Here is a 7258-nt window from a genome sequence, read left to right as displayed (position 1 = left end):
TTCTTTTTTGAAGTTATTACCATGATGTTTATTGCATAGAGCCATTTGGCTTTACTTTTCGGTTTGTGCAGTGGGAAAGACTCAGTATAAGTTTCTTGAGTATAAACAAATATAACAAATATATATACACACACACACATATATATATCTCACATACATATATATACACAGAAACATGTTTCTCTTTGTGTGTGTGTGTGCATATATATATATATATATATATACTTATAACACAAATTTTGGCTTAGGAATAATCTTTTCTCTTAGGTTGATTTTAAATCTAAGTCTCAGAAAACAATTAATTTATCTTTGTTTTATTGGTCATTGAAGCCCAGCAAACCTGAGATAAAAGGATGAGAAGGTAGGGTGGGGAGTGGATAATGAGAAATTACTTAAGAGTTATAATGTAAATTATCTGAATGATGGATACCCTAAAAGCCCTGACTTCACCACTATGCAGTCTATGCATGTAACTAAATTACACTTGTACACAACACGTTTGTAAAAATAAATTAAAAAGAACCACTAGAGTTTGCTATCTTGCTTATTCATACATACAAATACATCATAAATGTTTCCCGTGACATTATTATTGATACAGGAGTTAAATTATTTAGGCAGATAGTGAGTGAGGGCAAGAAAGTCCTTGATAAAGTTGTCCTTTTAATAAAAGCAGCCCACAAATTATTTCTTTTTTAGCAAAGAACAGCCTGTAAAATAGAGCTTCAGACATCAATAAGCAAGGTGGAAGCATGCAAGAATAAATGCTGGCAGCTGTGCCAATAGGAAAAGGGGCTAACTGGGGACTACGCATGTTTAAAATGGTGACTCCATCTTCCCATTTCTTTGTTAACCACATGTACACTAAGAAGCAGGCAACGGGGTGCTGGCAAATGCCTCATTTGCCTAATAGAAGATTAGGGTAGAGCAGCCAGCTTCCTTGTGTGCTGTGTAAACTTTCCAACCTGATCCAACCAATGTTTGGGCCCTATGTAAATCAGACACCTGCTCCTGAAGCCAGTGTTTGAAATCCATTGCGCTTCGCTGCAGGCTGGAAGTCCCACTCAGAGGCCCCACTCTTTCTCAGGAGACAGCTATTTTCCTTTCTCTTTCTTTTGCCTATTAAACCACCACTCCTAAACCAACTTCTTCTATGTCCGTGCACTGATTTCCTTGGCATGAGATGATGAACCTCAGGTATTTACCCCAGACAGGTGACACCACTTCATTATGTTAAAACTAATTAATTAGTTAAAATTGCTTTATTAATATAGAAGTTTTTTTTTTTTGTTTTTTTTTTTTGAGATGGATTCTTGCTCTGTCACCTAGGCTGGAGTGCAGTGGCACTATCTCAGCTCACTGCAATCTCCACCTCCCGGTTTCAAGCGATTCTACTCTCTCAGCCTCCTGAGTAGCTGGGAGTACAGGCGGGTGCCACCACGACCAGTGTTTTGTATTTTTAGTAGAGACAGGGTTTCATCGTGTTAGCCAGGATGGTCTTGATCTCCTGACCTTATAATCCGCCCGACTTGACCTCCCAAAATGCTGGAATTACAGGCATGAGCCACCACGCCTGGCGAAATATAGCACATTTTAAAGGCCGCTGATGCACAGTTCAAAAACTACCACATATGAATATGATATCAAATTATACTTCCAGTAACAGTGTTAGGAAAGCTCTTGTTTCCCTATACTTACTATTTAATAGTTTAAAGGAATATATTATTTTAAAAAATATTTTCCACTTTGGTATACGAAAAAATGGCATCTCGTTATTATTTATTTATTTACTTATTTATCTATTTATTTTTGAGACAGAGTCTTGCTCTGTTGGCCAGGCTGGAGTGCAGTGGCATGATCTCAGCTCAGTGAAACCTCTGTCTTCCTGGGCTTAAGCAATTCTCCTGTCTCAGCGTCCAGAGTTGCTGGGATTATAGGTGTGTGCCACCACGCCTGGCCGATTTTTGTATTTCTAGTAAAGACAGGTTTTCATCATATTGGCGAGGCCGGTCTCAAACTCCTGACCTCAGGTAATCCACCCACCTTGGCCTTCCAAAGTACTGGGACTACAGACATGAGCCACTGTGCTTGGCAGCATCTCATTATTTTAATATGAATTTTAATAACTATTATGTAACTTGTTATTATATATATTTAGTGTACTACTTTTTGAATTGCCTAGTCATGCCTTCTGCTCATTTTGCTATTAAATTATTTGACTTTTTACTGATTTATATAAGCTTTTGGTATCCCCTTTATAGTAATCATTTGTCAAAAATTATTTTACATGTATCTTCATTCAGCTCCCAGTGTCCAACTTCAATGTTTTTGATAGAAAAGGAGTTCCTCCCTTCTAAAGATGTCTACTCTTACTTTAAATATGTACCAATTAGTAATACACAATTAGGAAAGTTTAAACATTGTATAATTGAATTTAATTTCGGGAAAATAAATGTTCTCATCTTTCCATCATTATTTAGCCATGTGTAAGAAAGCAGCCCATACATTCTGGGGTGAAAAGTCTCTTTTTAAAAAGGGAAAATGTATTCTATCAAAGAGGGTACCAAATTCCAAGTTTGCACTGCACTTTGCTGAAAACATTGTATTTTTTCAAGCTTAAACTTTCTAAAATGTTGCAGTGTTCTCTGTGAAACACAGAGCTGCTCACATTGCAGCCCTGCTCTAAAACATTTGGTGGTTCATAACAGCCTACAAAGCTGAACCCCCATCCATGTTTCTAAGGCCAACATCTCTTATCATCGCAAATCTACACAATACTCCCAAAGTGTATTCTCTTGTCAAACTCTACTTCTTGTCCTACCCTGTCCTCAATAAGGCTCATATTTTTATACTTCAAGCCCTGTACTTAAACTGCTTTTTTTGCCTAGATGTACATTTTTCTTTTCCCACATTTTTCTCCTCCATATGGAAAACCTGCACATTTGTGAGTATCACCTTTACTCTCCACTGCAACTTCTCACTGGCCAGTTCTCCACTGGTTCTTGCTGGTTGTGAGGCACTGGTGAATTTTAGAACTGGAATCATATTATGTCCATCTTTGCAATTCTAGAGCCTGGTACCAGGTTGTAGGTGTCAAGAAATGGTTCCCAATGCAAGCTTGCTGATACTGATCTTCAACAGACGAGACAAGAAAGGAGCCAGAATGCTGGTCTACTAATCCAGATTTCTTTCCACTATTGTTTTGCTGAAACTCTCCCAAAGTCATGAGAAAAATAACAATGATAATAATAATAATAGTAGTAAATACAGAGGATAAGTCAGTTAAAAATGAGCTGGTAGCATGCGTGACTTCAATTCTCTATTTATTACTAGTTTCAAAATATTTCTTATCCACAGATTGGAAGAAACAGGAAACAGACACTCAAGTGCCTATCACAATGCAAGACCTGCCAATTTCGTAACTTGCTTAGGCACCCTCATAAAGAAAACTAGACACACTGGTGACCCCATCTCAAACACGCTCAAAAGAGACAGAAGGTCTTCCTATCACTGTCCTCCAGTACATATGGCTTCTCCTGCTTAAAAAGCAAAACAACAAAGAAATGATACCTCCAAGAGGGGATGGCACTTGACCCTGGGCAAGTTTATTTTTTTGTTTGTTTGTTTGTAGTCTTGGTAACTTTTTTTTTTTTAATTATACTTTAAGTTCTAGGGTACATGTACACATCCTGCAGATTTGTTACATATGTATACATGTACCATGTTGTGCTGCACCCATTAACTCATCATTTACATTAGGTATATCTCCTAATGCTATCCTTCCTCCTCCCCTCTCCCCACAATAGACCTCGGTGTGTGATGTTCCCCTTTCTGTGTCCAAGTGATCTCATTGTTCATTTCCAACCTATGAGTGAGAACATGTGGTGTTTGGTTTTCTCTTCTTGTGATAGTTTGCTGAGAATGATGTTTTCCAGCTGCATCCATGTCCCTACAAAGGACATGAACTCATCCTTTTTTATAGCTGCATGGTATTCCATGGTGTATATAGCAGCATGATTTATAATCCTTTGGGTATATGCCCAGTAGTGGGATGGCTGGGTCAAATGGTATTTCTAGTTCTAGATCCTTGAGGAATTGCCACACAGTCTTCCACAGTGATTGAACTAGTTTACAGTCCCACCAACAGTGTAAAAGTGTTCCTGTTTCTCCACATCCTCTCCAGCACATCATACTGTTTCCTGACTTTTTAATGATTGCCATTCTAACTGGTGTGTGATGGTATCTCATTGTGGTTTTGATTTACATTTCTCTGATGGTTGGTGATAATGAACATTTTTTTCATGGGTCTGTTGGCTGTATAAATATCTTCTTTTGAGAAGCATCTCTTCACACCCTTTGCCCACTTTTTGATGGGGTTGTTTGTTTTTTTCTTGTAAATTTGTTTGAGTTCTTTGTAGGTTCTGGATATTAGCTCTTTGTCAGATAAGTAGATTGCAAAAATTTTCTCCCATTCTGTAGGTTGCCTGTTCACTCTGATGGTAGTTTGTTTTGCTTTGCAGAAGCTCTTTAGTTTAATTAGCTCCCATTTGTCAATTTTGGTTTTTGTTGCCATTGCTTTTGGTGTTTTAGACATGAAGTCCTTGCCCATGCCTATGTCCTGAATGATATTACCTAGGTTTTCTTCTAGGGTTTCTATGGTTTTAGGTCTAACAAATAAGTCTCTAATCCATCTTGAATTAATTTTTATATAAGGTGTAAGGAAGGGATCCAGTTTCACCTTATTATATAAGGCTAGTGGGTTTTCCCAGCAAAATTTATTAAATAGGGAATTCTTTCCCCATTTCTTGTTTTTGTCAGGTTTGTCAAAGATCAGATGGTTGTAGATGTGTGGTACTATTTCTGAGGGCTCTGTTCTGTTCCATTGGTCTATATCTCTGTTTTGGTACCAATACCTTGCTGTTTTGGTTACTTCTAGCCTTGTAGTATAGTTTGAAGTCAGGTAGCGTGATGGCTCCAGCTTTGTTCTTTTGGCTTAGGACTGTCTTGGCAATGTGGGCTCTTTTTTGGTTCCATATGAACTTTAAAGTAGTTTTTTCCAATTTTGTGAAGAAAGTCATTGGTAGCTTAATGGGGATGGCATTGAATCTGTAAATTACCTTGGGCAGTATAGCCATTTTCAAAATATTGATTCTTCCTATCCATGAGCATGGTATGTTCTTCCATTTGTTTGTGTCCTCTTTTTTTCATTGAGTAGTGGTTTGTAGTTCTCCTTGAATAAGTCCTTTGCATCCCTTGTAAGTTGGATTCCTAGGCATTTTATTCTCTTTGTAGCAATTGTGAATGGGAGTTCATTCATGATTTGGCTTTCTGTTTGTCTGTTATTGGTGTATAAGAATGCTTGTGATTTTTGCACACTGATTTTGTGTCCTGAGACTTTGCTGAAGTTGCTTATCAGCTTAAGGAGATTTGGGGCTGAGATGGTGGGGTTTTCTAAATAGACAATCATGTCATCTGCAAACAGGGACAATTTGACTTCTTCTTTTCCTAATTGAATACCCTTTATTTCTTTCTCTTGCCTGATTGCCCTAGCCAGAACTTCCAACACTATGTTGAATAGGAGTGGTGAGAGAGGGCATATCTGTCTTGTGCCAGTTTTTAAGGGCAGTGCTTCCAGTTTTTGCCCGTTCAGTATGATATTGGCTGTGGGTTTGTCATACATAGCTCTTATTATTTTGAGATACGTTCCATCAATACTGAATTTATTGAGAGTTTTTAGCATAAAGGCTGTTGAATTTTGTCAATGGCCTTTTCTGTATCTATTGAGATAATCATGTGGTTTTTGTCTTTGGTTCTGTTTATATGTTGGATTATGTTTATTGATTTGCGTATGTTGAACCAGCCTTGCATCCCAGGGATGAAGCCCCCTTGATCATGGTGGATAAGCTTTTTGATGTGCTGCTGGATTCGGTTTGCCAGTATTTTATTGAGGATTTTTGCATCAATGGTCATCAGGGATATTGATCTGAAATTCTCTTTTTTTGTTGTGTCTCTGCCAGGCTTTGGTATCAGGATGATGTTGGTCTCATAAAATGAGTTAGGGAGGATTCCCTCTTTTTCTGTTGATTGAAATAGTTTCAGAAGGAATGGTACCAGCTCCTCCTTGTACTTCTGGTAGAATTCGGCTATGAATTTGTCTGGTCCTGGACTTTTTTTGGTTGGTAGGCTATTAATTATTGCCTCAATTTCAGAGCCTAGTATTGGTCTATTCAGGGATTCGACTTCTTCCTGGTTTAGTCTTGGGAGAGTGTATGTGTCCACGAATTTATCTATTTCTTCCAGATTTTCTAATTTATTTGCATAGAGGTGTTTATAATATTCTCTGATGGCAGTTTGTATTTCTGTGGGGTCGGTGGTGATATCCCCTTTATCATTTTTTATTGCATCTATTTGATTCTTCTCTCTTGCCTTCTTTATTAATCTTGCTAGCGGTCTATCAGTTTTGTTGATCTTCACAAAAACCCAGTTCCTGGATTAATTGATTTTTTGAAAAGTTTTTTGTGTCTCTGTCTCCTTCAGTTCTGTTCTTAGTTATTTCTTGCCTTCTGCTGCTTTTGAATGTGGTTGCTCTTGCTTCTCTAGTTTTTTTCATTGTGATGTTAGGGTGTCAATTTTAGATCTTTCCTGCTTTCTCTTGTGGGCATTTAGTGCTCTAAATTTCCCTCTACACACTGCTTAAATGTGTCCCAGAGATTCTGTTATGTTGTATCTTTGTTCTCATTGGTTTCAAAAAGAACATCTTTATTTCTGCCTTCATTTCGTTATGCACCCAGTAGTCATTCAGGAGCAGGTTGTTCAGTTTCCATGTAATTGAGCAGTTTTGATTGAGTTTCTTAGTCTTGAATTCTAGTTTGATTGCACTGTGGTCTGAGAGACAGTTTGTTATAATTTCTGTTCTTTTACATTTGCTGAGGAGTGCTTTACTTCCAACTTTTTTTTTTTTTTTTTTTTTTTTTTTTTTTTTTTTTTTTTTTTTTAAGATGGAATCTCGGTCTGTTGCCCAGGCTGGAGTACAGTGGTATGATCTCGGCTCACTGCAAACTTCACCTCCCAGGTTCACCCCATTCTCCTGCTTCAGCCTCCTGAGTAGCTGGGACTGCAGGCGCCCGCCATAATGCCCGGCTAATGTTTGTATTTTTAGTAGAAACCGGGTTTCACTGTGTTAGCCAGGATGGTCTCAATCTCCTGACCTTGTGATCTGCCTGCCTCGGCCTCTAGAAGTCCTGGGATTACAGGTGTG

Source organism: Rhinopithecus roxellana, chromosome 12, assembly GCF_007565055.1.
Source record: "Rhinopithecus roxellana isolate Shanxi Qingling chromosome 12, ASM756505v1, whole genome shotgun sequence".
Taxonomy (NCBI): Eukaryota; Metazoa; Chordata; class Mammalia; order Primates; family Cercopithecidae; genus Rhinopithecus; species Rhinopithecus roxellana.
This window is presented reverse-complemented; position numbering follows the sequence as displayed.